General features: G+C 36.0%; 1 pseudogene; it reads left to right on the top strand.

Moving 5' to 3' along the window:
• Positions 1-2,946: 2,946 nt before the first annotated feature.
• The window catches only part of LOC128564380 (alpha-galactosidase A-like), a 42,657-nt pseudogene continuing 24,759 nt past the window's right edge, over positions 2,947-20,844 (top strand).

The following is a 20,844-nucleotide window of genomic DNA, read 5'->3' as shown; positions in this document are numbered from 1 at the left end:
TCCTTATGGTCAGTTCTTACACAGAAAGGTAGGAGAAGTTTGAGCAATATTTTTACATTGTAAGGATGGCTTTGGGAAAAACAGGTTTTGGTTTCTGTGACCCACTTTGGAGAAGAGCGATTGGGTTTCTATGGGTAGCACTGGGGGGGAAGCTGGGGGAGAACTGGAAGTGAAGAGCTGAGCCGGGAGGGCAACAGAAGGTCAGAGAGAACTCTGTTTCTGAAACCCGCACTTTGAGGTTTGGTTTTCTGAGCCCAAACATGTCACCTGTTTATTGTGCCAAATCAGTAACGAGGATCCCAACTTCTTCCTTGAATCTAATCCAAGATCTATAATTACCATAACTATAATCTACGTTGATCATGATTCCCTTTCTTTCTTGTTTTTGAAACTGGATACCTATTTTGTCTCAGATCTTTCAGTCGCATGTAATTTAAAAAAAATGTAAATATGCTTTTGAGAGTCATTTGTTATGTATAGTGCTCAGTCACCATCAGAGTACAAACACAAATTCGAGGTGGTCTGCATTTCATTCCTGCCTACCTCCCGTTATTCTGTGGAAAATGAGTGTACACCCTAGTAGAGGAATTATAGGATTGAATGGCAGATCTACTTTTAGAACTCTAAGTGTTCTCCAAACATCTTTCCAAATGGAATGTATTAATTTGCATTCATACCAGCAGTGTAGAAGTGTTCCCTTTTCTCCACATCTTACAAGGGTATATGTGAAACTTAGTAAATGTGGAATGTAAATGTTTTAACACAATAACTAAGAAAATGCGAGGAAGGCTATGTTAACCAGTGTGATGAAAATGTGTCCAACGGTCTATAAAATCAGTGTATGGTGCCCCATGATCACATTAATATACACAGCTATGATTTAATAAAAAAAAAAGAAAGAAAGAAAGAAAATGAGCATACGCAAAACTCCCCTAGAATTGTGGTATGAATAAGACTCACAAGAGCGAAGTAAGCTACTAGGGTATTGTTGTTATTCATAAGTATCCCCTATTATAAAACGCACGTCTTTATCTACTTTGGGCTTATTTCAAACTACAATACATGGATTTTAGATTCTGTTTTCCACTATTTTGATGTAACATCTAGGTTTTTTTTTTTTTTTTACTTGGGCTATTCATTTATTCAATAGCTATTATTCATGTACTTTCTATGTAAGAAACTGAGCAAGGTTCTTGGTTTGCAATAATTATTGTAACAAAAGAATTTTTACCTTAATAGAGTTAAAATTCTCTTAAAGTATGATATATAATTACTTATCTACAATTGACGCAATTTAATTCATTTAATTAATATTTATTAAGCTCATATTGTATATAAATCATTATTTTTCTCTTAAGACACATCACATTAGTAAAAAAGATCAAAGACAAAGATCTCTCTTCTCATAATTTACATGTCAATGATGGCAACCTTGTCAGAAAAGACACAGGAGGGCGAATTAAATTTAAGTTTCAGGCAAATAATGAATAAATGCTAAATGATTATCTACTTTCATCTGATATTCAGATTTAACTGGGTATCCTGTGTTTTTATTTGCTAACTCTTGAACCCTAAATAGGTAAGAGTCAATTAATATTAAATATCACATATAAGTAAAGTATCCAGTATATTAGAAAATATTAAATAGCATAGATAAGAAAAGTATTAAAACAAGTTTAGACGATTTTAGAGGAAAGGAAGAAAGTTATGACTTGAAAATGGGATAAAAGATTTCGGGAATGTGGAGTCTAGGAACCAGATAAAAATGCCTTAGTGTGGACCTAATTTAGGAAGGGCAATATGCACAGAGTCTGAAGAACACAGCTTAAAAGGAGGCTCTAAGTAAGTATTCATGGCATGTTCTTGGAGCAGTCAAATAATTATTGTGGTTTTGCTCTTAAGAGATGATGTTGGCTTACAGCAGAATGGCAGCAATGAAGTTGTTAAAAAGGGGTTAAATGCTGAATATGTTTTGAACATGAGTCAAGATAATTACTTTGTGGATTGTATTTGGGGGTGTCAGGAATGTCTCAGGGTTTTGGCCTAGGAAACTGAAAGAGTAAAGTTGACATTATGAAATAGGAGGCTTCAGGAATTGACAGGTTCGGTTATAGCTAAAGTAAGTTTGTGACGTTTATTAGAGACCTAGTAGAGATGACAAGTAATGATTTTAATATTCAAGCTTGGAATTGAATATCAAATATTCAATTGGAGTACCAGAGGTGGTATTCAAAACCAAGTACGAACCCGGCCCCAGCCAAAAAAAAAGAAAAAAAAGGTGCTATATGACACAGAGATGGTATGGCTGACCAGCAGAGGTCAGTCGCTGGGCTATGTGAAGGGGCACAGTTCTCAGCACCCCAGAAAGGTGGCTTTGTCTCATATATGCTCCTTGTGGTACGAGAACCTAAGACGGGAAAATTACATTCTCTGCTATAAGTGAGACTTGGGGGTTAATTCCTCCCTGCTTGCTAAAGCAGCAGAGACTCAGGGGTTAACTCTTTCCTGCTAGCTGAAAAGGCCTTGAGATATGATTCCCGAGATCCCTCGCCAAGTCCTAGCTGGAGATTTAGCACCTGTCTGGAGCTAAACTGTTGCTTTTCATTCCCTAACTTCAAATTACACAAAAGCTTCATTTAACTTGTTAAGGAGGTGGTGGGCAAACAGAAACAGACAGCCTGGTGTCCTTGTAGTTTATCTTTAAGTTAAATGCTCCAGACTTAGAGATGACGTGTATGTGCTTTGCAACATTTATGCTGAGGAGAACTTTTAATGGCAGTCTCAAATAATGCTTTTGTTCTTTATTGTTGCTTATTCTTATCTGATGAGTTTGAATATATAATACAGTGAATAAAGATAAATGGGGTTGTAGGCCTGAGTGAGCCTCAGTCTTCCCTTAATTAATCATTCCATCTGCAGTGATATCTCTGTGTCGTTGCTGGGCTGATGGACAGCAACAGCTATGCACTTGTGCTTCTCTTCCTGGCCCTGGTTTCCTGGGGCATCCCTAGGGCTAGGGCACTGGGCAATAGCTTGGCAATGATACCTACAGTGAGCTGGCTGCACTGGGAGCACTTTATGTGCAACCTTGACTGCCAGGAAGAGCCGTATTCCTGCATCAGTGAGCAGCTATTCATGCAGATGGCAGACCTCATGGTCTCAGATGGCTGGAAGGATGCAGATTATGAGTACCTTTGCATCAATGACTGTTGGATGGCTCCCAAAGAGATTTAGAAGGCAAACTTCAGGCAGACGCTGAGTGATTTCCTGGTGGGATCCGCTGCCTAGCTAATTATGTGCATAGCAAAGGACTGAAGCTATGGATTTATGCAGATGTTGGAAATAAAACCTGTGCTGGTTTCCCTGGAAGTTGTGGACACTATGACGTTGATGCCTAGACTTTTGCTAACTGGGAAGTAGATCTGCTACAATTTGATAGTTGTCACTGTGACAGTTTAAAACTTTTGGGAGAAGGTATTAAGTACATATCCTTAGCCCTGAACAAGACTGGCAGAAGCATTGTGTGCTCCTGTGCGTGGCCCCTTTATATGTGGCCCTTTAAAAAGCCCAATTACAAAGAAATCCGACAGTACTGCAATCACTGAAGAAGTTTTTCTGATGTTTCTGATTCCCGGCAAAGTGTGAAGAGTAGAAGACTGGACATCTTCTAACCAAGAGAAAATTGTTGGTGTTGCTGGACCAGGGGTTTGGAATGACCCAGATATGTTAGTAATTAGCAACTTTGGTTTCGGCTTGGATCAGCAAGTAACTCATATGGCCCTCTGGGCTAACATGGCAGCTCCTTTACTCATGTGAAATGACCTCTGAAGCATCAGCCCACAAACCAAAGCGCTACTTCTGGATAAAGATGTAATTGCCATAAACCAGGACCCCTTGGGCAAGCAAGGGTACCAGCTTAGAAAGGTTGACAAATTTAGGGCGGTGCCTGTGGCTCAAGGAGTAGGGCGCTGGTCCCATATGCTGGAAGTGGTGGGTTCAAACCCAGCCCCGGCCAAAAACCACAAAAAAAAAAAAAAAAAAAAGAAAGGTTGACAAATTTGAAGTGTGGGAATGACATCTCTCAGACTTAGCCTGGGCTGTAGCTATAACAAACAAGCAGAAGACTGGGGGACCTCGCTCTTACACCATCTCTCTCTCTCTCTTTTTTTTTTTTATTGTTAAATCATAGCTGTGTACATTAATGCAAACATGGGACACCATACTTTGGTTTTATAGACCATTTGACACATTTTCATTGCACTGGTTAACATAGCCTTCCTGGAATTTTCTTATTGTGTTAAGACATTTATATTCTACATTTACTAAGTTTCACATGTACACTTGTAAGATGTACCACATGTGTAATCCCACCAATCACCCTCCCTCCGCCCATCCTCCCCCATCTCTCTTTCTCTCTCCCCCTCCCCCATTCTTAGGTTATAACTGGGTTATAGCTTTCATGTGAAAGCCATAAATTAGTTTCATAGCAGGGCTGAGTACAGTGGATACTTTCTTCCATTCTTGAGATACTTTACTAAGAAGAATATGTTCCAGCTCCATCATGTAAACATGAAAGAGGTAAAGTCTCCATCTTTCTGTAAGGCTACATAATATTCCATGGTGTACATATACCACAATTTATTAATCCATTCGTGGATCAATGGGCACTTGGGCTTTTTCCATGACTTAGCAATTATGAATTGGGCTGCAATAAACATTCTGGTACAAATATCTTTGTTATGATGTGATTTTTGGTCTTCTGGGTATATACCTCATAAAGAAATTATAGGATTGAATGGCAGATCTATTTTTAGTTCTCTAAGTGTTCTCCAAACATCTTTCCAAAAGGAATGTATTAATTTGCATTCCCACCAGCAGTGTAGAAGTGTTCCCTTTTCTCCACATCCACGCCAACATCACTGATCTTGGGATTTTGTGATATGGGCTAATCTTACTGGAGTTAGATGGTATCTCAAAGTAGTTTTGATTTGCATTTCTCTGATGATTAAAGATAATGAGCATTTTTTCATATGTCTGTAGGCTGTGCACCTGTCTTCTTCAGAGAAGTTTCTCTTCAAGTCCCTTGCCCAGCCTGTGATGGGATCACTTGTTCTTTTCTTGCTTATACGTTTGAGTTCTCTGTGGATTCTGGTTATTAAACCTTTGTCGGAGACATAACCTGCAAACACCTTCTCCAATTCTGAGGGCTGTCTGCTTGCTTTACTTACTGTGTTCTTGGCTGTGCAGAAGCTTTTTAGTTTGATCAGGTCCCAGTAGTGTATTTTTGAAGCTGCTTCAATTGCCCGGAGGGTCCTCCTCATAAAATACTCACACAGACCAATTTCTTCAAGGGTTTTTCCTGCACTCTCTTCTAGTATTTTTAGTTTCATGTTTTAAGTTTAAATCTTTGATCCAGTGAGAGTCTGTCTTAGTTAATGGTGACAGGTTTGGGTCCAGTTTCAGTCTTCTACAGGTTGCCAGCCAGTTCACCCAGCACCATTTGTTAAATAGGGAATCTTTTCCCCACTGAATGTTTTTAATGGGCTTGGCAAAAATCACATAACAGTAAGTAGCTGGATTCATCTCTTGGTTCTCTATTCTGTCCAGATATCTACTTCTCTGTTTTGTGACAGTACCATGCTGTTTTGATAACTATTGATTTATAGTATTGTCTGAGGTATGGTAGCGTGATTCCTCCTGCTTTGTGTTTATTTCTGAGTAATGTTTTGGCTATTCGAGGTTTTTTCTGATTCCATATAAAACGAAGTATTATTTTTTTCAAGATCTTTAAAGTATGACAGTGGATCTTTAATAGGGATTGCATTAAAATTGTATATTGCTTTGGGTAGTATTGACATTTTAACAATGTTGATTCTTCCCAGCCATGAGCATTTGTTAATATTTCCATTTGTTAACATTTTCAGCTATTTCTTTTCTTAGAGTTTCATAGTTCTCTTTATAGAGATCTTTCACATCCTTTGTTAGATAAACTCCCAAATATTTCATCTTCTTTGACACTACTGTGAATGGAATGGAGTCCTTAACTGTTTTTTCAGCTTGACTATTGTTGGTATATATAAAGGCTACCAATTTATGAATGTTGATTTTGTAACCTCAGATGCTTCTGTATTCCTTGATCACTTCTAAGAGTCTTGTAGTAGAATCCCTGGTGTTTTTCAGATATACAATCATATCATCTGCGAAGAGAGAAAGTTTAATCTCTTCTGACCCCATATGGATACCCTGGATAGCCTTTTCTTCCCTAATTGTGGTGGCTAAAACTTCCATTACAATGTCAAAGAGCAGTAGAGACAACGGGCAGCCTTGTCTGGTTCCTGATCTAAGTGGAAATGATTTCAATTTAACTCCATTCAATATGATATTGGCAGTGGGTTTACTGTAGATGGCCTCTATCAGTTTGAGAAATGTCCCTTCTATACCAATTTGCTTAAGTGTTCTGATCATGAAGGGATGCTGTATATTATCAAAAGCTTTTTCTGCATCAATTGAGAGAATCATATGGTCTCTGTTTTTTAATTTGTTTATGTGCTGAATTATACATATATAATTTATGGATATTGAACCAGCCTTGAGACCCTGGGATAAAACCGACTTGGTCATGATGTATAATTTGTTTGATGTGTTGCTGGATTCTGTTTGTTAGGATCTTGCTGAATATTTTTGCATCTATATTCATTAGTGATATTGGTCTATAATTTTCTTTTCTTGTTAGGTCTTTTCCTGGTTTTGGGATCAGGGGGATGTTTGCTTCATAGAACGTATTGAGTAGTCTTCCTTCTTTTTCTACATTTTGGAACAAGTTGAGTAATGTAGGTACTAGTTCCTCTTCAAATGTTTGGTAGAATTCTGATGTGAAGCCATCTGGTCCCAGGCTTTTCTTTTTAGGGAGATTTTGTATGGTTGATGCTATTTCAGAACTTGATATGGGCCTGTTCAACATTTCCACTTGATTCTGGCTAAGTCTTGGAAGGTGACGTGCTCCCAAGTATTGGTCAATTTCCTTCAGATTTTCATATTTCTGAGAATAAAGTTTCTTGTAATATTCATTAAGGATTTTTTGAATTTCTGAGGAGTCTGTTGTTATTTCGTCTTTGTCGTTTCTGATTGATGAGATTAGAGATTTTACTCTTTTTTTCCTGGTTAGGTTAGCCAAAGGTTTATCTATTTTATTGACCTTTTCAAAAAACCAACTTTTTGATTTATTGATCGGTTGTATAATCCTTTTGTTTTCAATTTCATTTAATTCTGCTCTAATTTTGGTTATTTCTTTTCTTCTACTGGGTTTGGAGTTGGAATGTTCTTCCTTTTCCAGTTGCTTTAGATGTCCCATTAAGTTGTCAACTTCCTCTCTTTCCATTCTCTTGAGGAAGGCTTGCAGTACTATAAATTTCCCTGTTAGGACTGCCTTTGCGGTATCCCAGAAGTTCTGATAATTCGTGTCTTCATTGTTGTTTTGTTTCAAAAATTTGGCAATTTCCTTCTTATTCTCATCTCTGACCCAGCTATCATTCAGCATAAGGTTATTTAACTTCCATGTTTTTGTATGAGTATGCAGATTCCTGTTGTTACTGAGTTCAACTTTTATTTCATGGTGGTCCGACAAGATGCAAGGAATAATTTCTATTACTTTAAATTTACTGAGGTTAGACTTGTGACCCTAAGATGTGATCGATTTTAGAGTATGTTCCATGGGCTGATGAGAAGTATGTGTATTCAGTTTTGTTGGGATGAAATGTTCGGTAAATGTCATTGATTCTTTGGGTCACGGAGTGGCCTGCAATCCTGCCTGCCACATCAAACAGCTCCTCCCTGTGAAAAGGGAGCTTGGGTTCCATGAATGGATTTTAAGGTTAAAAATGTGGATAAATCCCACAGGCACTGTTTTGCTTCAAATGGGAAAGAGAACCACGAAATCCAAAAGCTTGTTTTAAAAATATGTCACTCTCTTCACCTTTTCCTCATTTCCCACTTAAAAGCTGTATATTTCCTTGAATAAAATTTTCCAAAGTTAAAAACAGCAACAACAAAAAAAGGCAGCACCTGTGGCTCAAAGGAGTATGGTACCGGCCCCATATACTGGAAGTGGTGGGTTTAAACCCGGCCTCAGCCAAAAAAAAAAAAGAAAAAAAAATATCCAGGGTTGAAAGAAAACTAATATAAAAACATAAGGACACTTGCACTAGACTGTTTATTACAGCTAAATTTACAATGGCCAAAATGTGGAAACAGCCTAAATCCCCACCAACCCAGGAATGGATTAACAAGGTGTGGTATATGTGCACCTTGGAATACTATTCAGCCATTAAAAAAATTGAGACTTCACAGCATTTGTATTAACCTGAATGAAAGTGAAACACATTATTCTTAGTAAAGCATCACAAGAATGGAGAAGCATGAATCCCATGTACTCAATTTTGATATGAGGACAATTAATGACAATTAAGGACATGGTGGGTGTGGGGGAAGGGGAGAGTAGAAAAAGAGAAAAAGAAAGAAAAAGGGAGGGGGTGGGGTCTTGGTGTGTACCACACCTTTTGGGGGCAAGACACCATTGTAAGAGGGACTTTACCTAACAAATGGAATCAGTGTAACCTGGTTTCTTGTACCCTCAATGAATCCCCTACAACAACAACAACAACAAAAACAAAAAACAAAACAAAAAACACAGAAACAAATTAATGCGTAAATAAATATTGCAAAGGAGCTAACAGATGTAGAATAAAATGAGTGTAATATTCTGAAAAAACAAGTAAAGGCAAAAAGTCAAATATTTTTTTCAGGTCAAATTGGAGGAGGGGAACTCATTGAGCATCAGTTCAGCAATTTAGAGGTCCCTGATGATCTTGAAATGAGCATTTCCTTTTCTGAGTATAGAGAGATATTTTAACTATAAGTAGTATAAGAATATTGAGAAAACAGAGGTCAGACACAAAGTATAGACAGCTCTGTAAGGGAGTTTTGTTTTAAAAAAGAACAAAGGTAAAGGATGAGAGTTGTTTATAAAGTAAAGGTCAAATTCCTTTGAATAAGAAATAAGTAACAGTAATACTTGCATGCTGATGAAAATAACCGGTAGGCAGACTGAAAAATCGATAGATAATAAAAAGATAGAGAAGAGAATTGCTTATGCAGTTAAGCAATTGAAAGGATCTAGTGTTAAATGAGAAGGATTGGCTTTAGATTGTAGCATGAGAAGGATTGGCTTTAGATGAAGATTATCCTTCATCTTTAGTAATGAACACATACAGTGTGTGAGTGTGGGAGGGAGGTACACATGAAGAGCTTTTCATTTTTCTAAAATAATTTTGAAGAACTAAGAGGACTGAAGCATGTCTTCTCTCTATCACTTCTTTCCCTTCTTTCCTCATTCTTCAAGACTCAAGTCAATCAACACTTCCTGCTCTCTGCACCCTGGATGCTTGGCACCCACTTCCTTTATGCTACACTCTAAGTTTCAAAGGCAAATGTTATATTCTGTTCATATTTGCATTCACAATTTTTAACAGTACTTAAAATATAGATAAAATATTATTTTGGTATGGAAAATTGACGAAAGGGGCATTGCTGCTGTTCCTTTTTTTATGATTTTTCCTGTTACTAGACACTTTTATGCAATTGAATGAATTTAGATTTGTCTTTAGATTTTGTTTAGGAGAGCATAGAAACCAGGAACTAAAGGGCAATAGATGAAGAAGCCAATCCCTCACTTTCTCACAAGATATTTTATTTAGATGTGCAAGAAAACACTTCAATAAGCAAAAAGATCTTGACTTTGCTGTACTATGTTATGAATAATACATCGAATAACTCAATATTACATGCATTGTTTAGAAAATATTAGCATAAAAATGTTGAAAATCTACATGCCATCAAACTATCTTAAAGGTATAGAATTTCATCAGCTGTCAATCCATGACAGTACTTCTTGATGTGAAAATATGGGACAAAGAGAAATAATTGAGTTTCTAGAGCTGCGTCACTGCTTTATATGAAACAGTGCTCATCCCAATTTGATAAGAAAGGATGCTGCCTGGCTGACAAAAGCTGTTTAATGAAAGAAAAGTTTGTGAGGAGAGACATAAACGTAAACCAGCAATATAATTGTTAGATAATTTTCCTGAAAAGAGATCTAAAATGGAAAGTTCTCCCATTAATTAATTAGGTAAAATTGTGAAAGTTGTTCTATCTCAATTAAGTCTTAATTATCCTTATGCCTAGAATGAGGAGTTTAGAATTGATAATCCCTCTGAATTTCTTATATGCAGAAACTCACTACCATTTTAAAGGTAAACCTAAAAACTTACATGAATAGACTCTTGCTATTGGGATGAAGCTAAGAGATGTGTATTGTTCTAATTCTAACATCAAGACTGTTGACCTTGGCCTGATGGTGAAATTATGGAATTATGATGAAATTATTGTTTGTTTTTCAATAAATTTCACATGAGGTCTTTTTTTGGATAATATCTGTACCTTCAGAAGAAAATAAAAGAAAATAACAAGAATAGGAAGGTTTTCTTTGAACATGAAAGCAGTGTGGCAACCTTTTTATGTGGAGATGAACATTAAATAAAATGACCACAAGAAATAAAGTGAATTTATATATTCATTGTCTTTTGACTACTTCCGTGTTCCAAATACTGCTCTACTTCCATAATGCCAACAATGAAATAATGATTTTAAATTTTATGGAGACTTTATATTTTATTAGAGGAGACAGAAAGAAAAAGTTAAAAATAAAACAGTTAAAGATGATGAGTCCTACACAAAAGAAAAGAGAAAAAAGAAGAAATCAAGGAGAGAGGACCTTAAGGTGAGTTGGTAATGCTAAGAGTAGGCACATTTGCAAAAATAAATAGGATAGTCAGGATACTTTAAAAAGGTGAAGAACTTTGCCAAATAAATATCTAATAATAGAATATTTCAGGAAGTGGTAGCAGCTAGGCCAAAGATAAAGAAGAATCATGGGCAATTTGAAATATCAGGTCTTACATGCCATTGCAAAGACTTTAGTTTAAAACTTGAATAAAATTAAGAGACAATGAGATTTTTGAACGATTGGTTGAAATAGTAAAACTTACATCTTAAAATCATCATTGTGGCTACTCTCTTTTGCCTATGAAAGAGAGAGAGGGAGGAAGGGATGGAGGGAGGAAGGAAGGAAGGAAGGAAGGAAGGAAGGAAGGAAGGAAGGAAGGAAGGAAGGAAGGAAGGAAGGAAGGAAGGAAGGAAGGAAAATAAATTAGTCATAGCACAATCCAGATAAAAGATGATGATAGTGTCTTGAAATGTGGGTTACATTCGATTATTGAATGTGCTGATAAGTAGTGTATTTCTGATTATGTTTTAAAGAATAAACCAATAGAATTTTGTAATAGATTGGACTTGAGGTTTATGGAATAAGGTTGACTTCAAGGTTTTTGAATAGTTGAAAATAATAGAAATGTGAAATTGACATCAACTGAGCAGGTAAAGTAGGTTTGGGGCTCGGAAATTATTGAACTGAAATGTCTTTTAGAAATCTAGATGGAGACATAAAGTAAGTAATTATTTGATTCTGGAATTGGAGAAAGTTCTTGGCTAGAGATATACATTTTGAAGCAGATTAAAAGGTGACAAGCACAATGGAGACACATAAATCAGGAGACTAGAGTTATGATTTGAGAGTCATAACTCAGTCACTAAGAGGATAAGGTTAATATGAAATATGAAATATATAGAAAAAGGAGCCATATTTTTAACAGGAAAAATATTTTAAATGATGGGAAAGAAAGTAAAAAATACTTGGCCAAAAGTATTGAATGAATAATGTAAAATTCTGTGTTTGAACAGCAAGGAGGACAGTATAGTTATGATAAAGTGAGCAAAAGAAAGAAGAAAGAAAGGTCGTATCTATTATAGAAGGAGCTGAGAGAAAGATCCTGTAGGTCCTTCATTGTCCTTTAATGTAAATAATTAAGGGGTCATTGTTGGATTTTGATTATAGTAGTGAAATGATTTGACATATTTATAAGAAACATTCTGTCTGTAGAAATGAGAAAATTCTACAGGGGCTACAAAGAAAACAGAAAGAGTATCATGACAGCTATTTAAAAAAAAGCAGGCAAGTGATACCTGGTCTTTATGAAAATGTTGAAATACACAAAAATCAAAAAATGTTAAACCTGTATGGATGGAAACAAAGGAAACACTCCCCACGATACTGAAAGCCAAGCAAGTTGAAATTTGCACAGGTGAATCAGAAAGAACACCGGTGTCTATGTTTCTTGGAAGTGAAATAGCGGACCATAACACAGTCTATCTCAACACTTTAATAGTGACACCATGTAAGATGATAATAGATTCCACTGAAATGTAGCAAAAGAAGGAGAGTATTACAAAATGATAAAAATCCTCGAAGAAAGCATGAGAAAAACCTTTAATGATATCTGTCTGGGGAAAGATTTTATGAAGAAGACTGCGTTGGTGATTGAAACAATAAAAATAATTAAATGAGATGTAATTATGCTGAAAAGCTTTTCCACAGCTAAAGTCACAACAATTATAGCAAATCAACAACCTTCAGAATGAGACAAGATATTTGCGTGTTACAAATAATGACAAAGGGTTGCTAACTTGAATCTACAGAGAACTCAAATTAATCAACAAAAAAAGAGCTAACAATCTCATCTATCACTAGAATTGAACCGAACAGAACCCTATCAGAAGAAACAGATGAATGAATGGCCAAAAAATAAATATATGAAAAAATTCTCATCATCCCTAATGATCAGAGAAATGCAAATCAAAACCACCTTGAGATATCAGCTAAGCCCAGTGAATGAGAATAGCCCACATCCAAAAGTCCCAAAGCTGCTGTTGGGATGTGGAGAGGTGGAGAGAAGGAAACACTTTTACACTGTTAGTGGGGTACAAGCTAATAGAGCCTCTTTGAAAATAAGTGTAGAGAATCCTCAAAGAACACAAAATAGACTTTCCATTTATCTTTCAATTCCACAAATAGGTACCTACCCAGAAGAAAAAAAATCATTTTATCATAATTCGCACTACATTGTTTATTGTGGCTGAATTTACAACCACCAAGATGTGGAATCAACCCAAGTGCCCATCAACACATGAATGGATCAATAAACTGTGGCGTATGTATACCATGGAATACTATTCAGCCATAAAAGCATAGAGACTTTACATGTTTTGTATTAACCTGGATATAGTTGGAAAACATTCTTTAGTAAAGTATCACACGAGTGGAAAAGCAAGTTTCCAATGTACTCAATACTAATATGAAGCCAGTAGACAAACTAATACAAAGCCACACAAGAGACAAATTCAATTTAGTTCAAGTTTAGGGGATTGAGGAGGATAGAGAAGGGAGGAGGATTGGTGTGCTCTCACTTAATAGGCACAATTAAGGGTATATGGCACACCTCTGGGGTGAGAGACACAACTACAATAGGGACCTGTGGTGGGAGCCTGTAGTCCCAGAGTCTTGGGAGGCTTAGGCAAGGGAATCACTTAAGCCCAAGAGTTTGAGGTTGCTGTGAGCTGTGATGCTTTGGCACTCTCCCACAGGTGACATAGTGAGACTCTGTCTCAAAAAAAAAAAAAAAAATGCAAACATTGTAACCTAATTATTTGTACCTCACATTAATCTGAAAAAAAAGAAAGAAAGAAAGAAATGGAGTCTTTGTGTTTTCCCAGAAGCACAGTATTTCAGAGTAATTAGAAGGGAAACACAGATTAGGGATTGGAATAGATAAGAAAGAAAGAAAGTCTATGGAGAGTGTGTCACCTAAGTGACCCTTTCATGTGGGCATTTGGTGCCCAATTCCTCTGAAGAACTCTGAGAGAGTTCTCATCCTACAAAATAATTCCGGACAAGGGGTGAGGAAGCTGGGCAAGATTTCAGTCAAATTCCTATGAATCGGTGGTGGAAGTTTGCTTGAAAAGACGTATCTGTCTTACCTCCCGATGGGCAGGAATCTCACAGGATACATGAAAAGTCCCCAGGTAGGGATTCATGTTTTCACAGTAAGTAGTATTTGGCATATGCAGGCAATTGTTGACAGCATGGAAAAGCAAGTTCCAGCAAGTAAGAGGAGATGCTTCAAGTAGTCACAACTATTTGTATTCTAATTATATTTTGAAGCCTGAACTTAGCAGTGTGAAATGTGAAACACCTACACACGTGTGTGTTTCTGTGGGTGTGCCTGTTTATGAATATATATATACACACACACATATAATTGACTAGCTGTATTTCTGAAAAGATATTTATTAAGAATCTGACAATTTCAAATTTCTAAGTTTCATTTCTTAACAAATGTTTAATGAGCACATGCAAAGTGCCACATGTTTCTGAGGAACTTCAGGGGATACCAAGAAGAAGTAGCATAAATATTGAGAAGGAAGTTGAGAAGGAAGTTTAATATTTTTTTATCAATTATTTTACACACTAAGAGATGAAAACTATCCTAATATAAATAAAAAAAATTATTACAGTGTTAGGAAAATTATGGTAAGGGCTTAGTTTAAGGAAGTGGTCTTGGAAATGGAGGCTCACGGCTTTGCCTGTTATGTTCATTCTTGAATACCCAGGTCTAAGCTCAGAGCCTGTGTTATAGACAGTGGTTTATAGATGACTAATAGGTCTCACAATATGGAAGATTTCCTTCTTCAAAGCTCTGAAGGAAGACTTTTTCTTTTCAATAAAAGGACAGTTCATCTTTAAGGGTGTTTACCTGATCACATTAGGACCACCAGGATCATATCCCTTTGATTAACTCAAAATCAACTAACCTAAGATATTAGTTACATTTTCAAAATACCTTCAAGTTTGCTATGTAATCTGTATAAACTATATAATCTAATCAAAGAAGCAGCCATTTTTACCAGATTTCTAGGTTCTGCCCATCTCAAGGGAATGGATTGTACAAGTTGTATTCACCAAAGAGAAAGAATCTGGGGTCATTTTACAATCCTGTCTACTATATCCCCAAACATGGAAAAGTGAGTTTCGTATTTACTACCACTCCATTCAACCCCCATGTTATTAGCTTCTTCTCCCCATTTCCTAGCTAATGTAATGCTACTACCAGTCAGTGGCTCTAACTAAAAATACAGTTTTGCTAAATTCCCCTTTTTCCTTACCACATCCCATTCCTTCTCTTACATCAATAATTGTGTGTTGATATCTACTCAATTACTATGTATTGGGCACATTCTCTGTGCTAGGTTCTGAGCTTGAACCTGATAATTCAACGTATAAAAAACTACAAAAGTTATCCACCCTTCATCTTCAGGAGCACGGTATTAATCTAGATTATTATCGTTAGTTTTCTATTGCAATAGTTTTTAACCTGATCTTTCTGCCTTCATTCTCTCTCACTCCTATTTCTGTCATAAATGAGCATTAGAATATCAGTGATCTACATTTAAAATAAACCATATTTTAGATTATAAAATATATTCATATTAAAATGTTTATTTTCTGTATACATATTTTGGCTGTAAATAAAAGAACATCAATTCTAACTAATACTCAAAGTAAGAGGCTTTTGTTTTGTTTTGTTTTGCTTTGCTTTACTGCTGTACAAACTATTGAAAATTTCAGGGACATTTTGGCTTCAGATTACACTATGGCTTTAGTTTTAATTCCTTTAATAATTCCAGCAATGTTTCTTAATGAATCAGCATAGGCAATAACCATTCCCGAATCAGTCATTATTGTTAAAAAGAGGAAAACACAACCTTGGCAGAACTGGGCTGCATTCTTGTTCCTGGATCCAAAAGGTGGAATCATCTTTAGTAAAATCATATCAATTGAATATGAGAGTGAATTTTTTTGTTAAAAAATGAATCATTTTATGAGAAAAATGGGAGAGTAATGGGATGTCTTGCAGTTATGTTCATGTCCACATGTGGCAGTGTCTTCCTGGGTGACATTCATTATTGTTGTTGTACGTTTTTGTGTGCCATCATGAGAATGTTTGAACTTGAACTTTACAAATGAACAAACATTTGTAAACTTACAAATTTACATTTGTAAATTTCTTTCAAACTTGGCAAGAGTAGAAGTAGAATCGAGGACATATTAGTGCAAGCTTATGGGTTTAATGCCATGAGGTAAACAACAGTTAAACATATGGATTAAACATTTTTCTATGGGGAGAGAAAGCATCACTGTTGAAGAAAGATTTGAGTGGCCAGTAGTGAGCAAGCAAAACTGACAAAAACATGGGAAACATTCATTAAACTGTGCATCAAAATTATCAGCTGACTGCAAGAAGCATAGCAGACCAAGTAAACACCAAAAGAGAAATAGAAAAATCTTAACTAAAAGTCTTGGCCAACAACTCGTGGCTCTTGCATCACGACGATGCACCAGATCAGAGGGCACTGTCTATGAGCAAGTTTTTAGCCAGAAAACAAATCACTGTATTGGTGCACCTTCCATACTCATCTTATCTGGCACCCAATATCTTTTCCCTTTATCTGAGGAAATATTGAAAGGACAATGTTTTGATGACATTCGGGACATCCAGGGTAATACAACAACTTTCATGGCCCTTTCAGAAAGAGTGCCAAAATTGATTCGAAGGGTGGACTAGGCACTGGTATCAGTGCATAGCTTCCTAAAGGGAATACTTTGAAGGCGACCATAGTGATAATGACCAATGAGGTATGTAGCATCTTTTCAAGGATGAGTTCACTCACGAACTTAATTGTCACACCTCATATATGTCAAGAAGATTGAAGACTTAGTGTGGGTCACAATATTCCATAGGTTGATGTACAGGGCTTCTTCATTCCATGCCTTTTTTGTGTGTGTGTGGTTTTTGGCCGGGGCTGGGTTTGAACCCACCACCTTTGCCATATGGGGCTGGCGCCCTACTCTTTTTAGTCACAGGCGCTGCCCTTGTTCCATGCCTTTTAAATAAACTTATGCTCCAACAGCATCAAACTGTGATTTATCTTTAAATATTCTATTCACTATTTCCTTGCCACTACTCTGGATATTCTGTCTGGAATGTGCCATCTGCCCTACTTTCTAAGGAAACTTCCACTCTTAATGGGAAAAAAAAATCTCTTATTTGATACAATCAATTTCTTTGTGAAATTGTTTTGTCTCTCAAGAAAAATTAATTGTCACTTTTTCTCTGTCCTCACTAATACCTTGCACAATTTGAACCTTAATTGCATCTGGTAACATTCTCTTTAGAGTTCTTCTGCTTTTACTACAGATTAAATGTGAAGTGAAAAAAAAAAAAAAATCACCTACCCCTCGACCTTGTCTCTCTGGTATTTAGTATGAGGTCTGTGAGTACTGGATATCAATAAATGTTCATTGAAATAAAAACACTAAAAAATTATCTTCTACGCCACAATAATGGGGCACTCTCTCAAATATTTTGTGAAAATAGATTAAATATTTGTAGAGAAAGAAAAAAGAAGACACTGGGGTGACAACATTCTCCTGCCTCAAATATTTTTATTCCTTTTTTATTCTTGATTCCCTATATTTGTATTTATTCTTTTATAGAGATTAAATATAGTGCATGTTTCTATTTTTGTGAGTTTTTCCAATGGTGATGATGAGGGCTTATCTTTAAATAAGCTTCACAATAAAAGGAAACAATTTCTTTTCTTTTTGACAGTTTTTGTCTGGGGCTGGGTTTGAACCCCCCACCTCCGGCATATGGGGCCAGTGCCCTACTCCTTGGAGCCATAGGCACTGCCGAAATAAATATCTTTTAAGGTCTTCTAGTATAGTCTGATGATATATATATATATATATATATATATATATTTTTTTTTTTTTTTTTTTACCAGGTAGGCTATTGGGCAATTGTGATCTGTCTCCTCACTGATTTGAAAAATCATTAAAGAAAAGAAATAACATGTATAGGGTATCCATAAAGTCATTTTAAAATAGACTATTGCACATGAACTTTGTGGATATCCTGTATAGCAAGTTTCATGTACGAAGGGGTCCCAGCCCTGTATACAGTGTAGAATAGAGTTTCTACTACATTTGTTTCTGTCCTAAAGTTCTGGGATTGGGGTTGGTTGGTTCATAGAGGAACAGAATCTGATAGTAGGACATGGGTGGTACACAGCAAGAAGAGGGGTTTTCAGCCTTCTATAAGTCTAGAAGCAAGGGTCATGTGTGGTTTTATACTAGATTACACAATGTTAAAGCTGGATAGAATAAGAGATAATCTGTTCCATTACACTAAATAAAACTCACAGCAGAGACATTAAATAAGAAAGTAATGCCACACAGCAAATATGTGGTAATCCGTGACACAAGACCTCTAACTCCCAGGGTGGTATATGAATCTATTCATAATTTATACTCTGAATACTTTCTAGAAAGCTTTTAAATGACCATACAATACAATAACCATACAATACAATAGACATAACCTACAATACAATGACCATACAATACAATAGAAAAATAAAATTAGTAGCATAGAAACAGAAGGATGTCATTTGAAGTATCATATGCATAAAATTTCCCCTACTATTACTCAGTGAGTGGTTGCTCCAAATATTCTCTCCTTGGGCATTTCTTGGCTGCTGGCCATAGGATACAAAGATCATTCTCCAGCAGGCAGAAAATTCTGAGAGAATGAGGAACACTGAATGTTAAAGCAGATGTTATACCACTGCCACCTTCATTCATAGACTCAAAGTATTTTGCATAGATAATAGAATTGAAGTAACTCCTAAAGCAAACCGATGGATAAATTCTATAGGTGTCATGCCCTTTGCCTTCTTTCCTTAAAAGGATACATGTGCAAATACACAAACATAAAAATTAATCCATGTACAAACTAAATCTGGATATATATATATCAGGGCTGTATAACAAAAAAAGAACCAGAAATGTGTAAGTTGGTTAACTTGGGTAAGTTCCTGAACCCCGGTTTCTCTATCTGCACCTATAATCTTTCAGTAGAGGATGACTTAGGCACTGTGATCTTAGAGTGACAGTCCTGTGAGCACAAAGTCAGCACACAGGGCAGGTGGAAGCCAGGCTGCAGCTTTGCTCTGGAGTCTCTTAATTTTTCTCGGTCTCAAGCAGTCCCTTTGATCTCTGATGCTAATGTGATCTTTATTTAAACTACATCTTTTACTTTCCCTGGAGAAACTCTTTTCTTCGGCCCCTCACTCCTCCTTCAGCTTTTCTTAATAGTTGTGGGGGGATGTATTTAGCCATTACTAGTCTTGTGCCCATAAATTGTATTTGTTAATCTATTGTGCTGGCCTTCTTTAACACCTGTGAATGAGTCTGACATTCGTGGACTCTCCTTTCATTGCTCCCCTTTTTCTTTTATATTGCCTGAATATGGTTTGATTCACTCCATCTCCCTGGGCAGTGTCTTCAGTCCTCCCTCTCTGCTTTCTCATTTCTCTCTCTTTTTAAATCTATGTTCTGTCTGGACGACACGTTTCATTTACCTCAGCCCAAGAGTTCAAAGTCCATAATGGATGAAGAAGTCATCATAAACAAACTACCTGATGTATATATTTAAAGAGTAATGTTTTATACCTTCCTAACAAGTGAACACCCCTTAAAAAGGTGACAGAAAGGACAATACTATTTATAAATTGTTACTAGTAGCCTAAAAGTAGGAGCCATTTATCATAGAACTGAAAAGAAAAAAAACTCATATATTTTGGCCACAATTTCTATGTATAGAAAGAATGATCATGGACCCTGAATTTGAACCAGCAAGGTCTCAATTGAAATGCTGGCTTTATCTTTTATTCACCAAGCCCCAAATGCATTATTATTTCCCAGCCTCAGTGTTCTTCACTGTAATATGGGTATATTTTCATATCCCATAATGTTCTGAAGATGGCAAGAACATTAGTTTCAAGACTTCCTAATTTTACCAGTGGCTGTAAAAGGGGAAAAAATAAAAAAGAATGATTCTGAAAAAATGATTCCGATGAGCCATTTTTCCCCTGCTTTTGAAACCTTAATTCTCAAAGGAATTCACTGATTCACACAAAATTCAGGTTTGTGATATGAGACCTTTTCCCTATCCTAAAACTAAGTATCTTTTCATAGGTTTTTCTGAAATGTTTTAAAAGCATTATGGGAACTAATAGAAATGCATATTTATTTTTTCTTATGTTTATGAGTTCACAAATCCTTTAGCTACATATTATTTTAGACATGTTTAATTATTCAATGAAAAACGGGTGAATTTCTGATCTTGAAGCACGCATGATTATGAGAGATAAGTTGATTTCTTCAACCAGTCATTTTAGTATAACTGTGACCACACAGTTTTAAACAGTGAGGTGCAGCCACAAATGTTGAAAAGTCCCTGTTCTCATAGAGCTTTGTGTTAAAATCCTGGTCTCCTTTGCGGACCGAAACACTCATCAGTGTGGATTTACCTTTGTCTCCTAATTATTACAGGTTTATAGAAAATTTTAAGAAGTAAAGTTTCAGAAGGCTTTACTTTAGAACTTTTCCAAATCCCTAGACCTGAACAATGTGTTTCAATGTTACTAATTTTTGCAGCTTTTTTGAGATACAATTTATAGGCAATGAACTATGCAGATGGACATGCATAGCAAATGTCTCCACTTATTTTAAGCCATATATAATTTCCATCCACAATATTTTATAGTATTCAGGTATATATTTTACATATTTGGTCAGATTTATATATAAAAAACACATATTTTATACTATGATGACCTGTATTTTTTAAATGTCAATTTCAGTTGTTCTTTGTTACTATAGAGAAATATAATTGCGGGATATACATTTTTATGTATTTCCAACATCATCAG

The sequence above is a fragment of the Nycticebus coucang genome, chromosome 14 (genome assembly GCF_027406575.1).
Source record: "Nycticebus coucang isolate mNycCou1 chromosome 14, mNycCou1.pri, whole genome shotgun sequence".
Classification (NCBI taxonomy): domain Eukaryota; kingdom Metazoa; phylum Chordata; class Mammalia; order Primates; family Lorisidae; genus Nycticebus; species Nycticebus coucang.
This window is presented reverse-complemented; position numbering and strand designations above follow the sequence as displayed.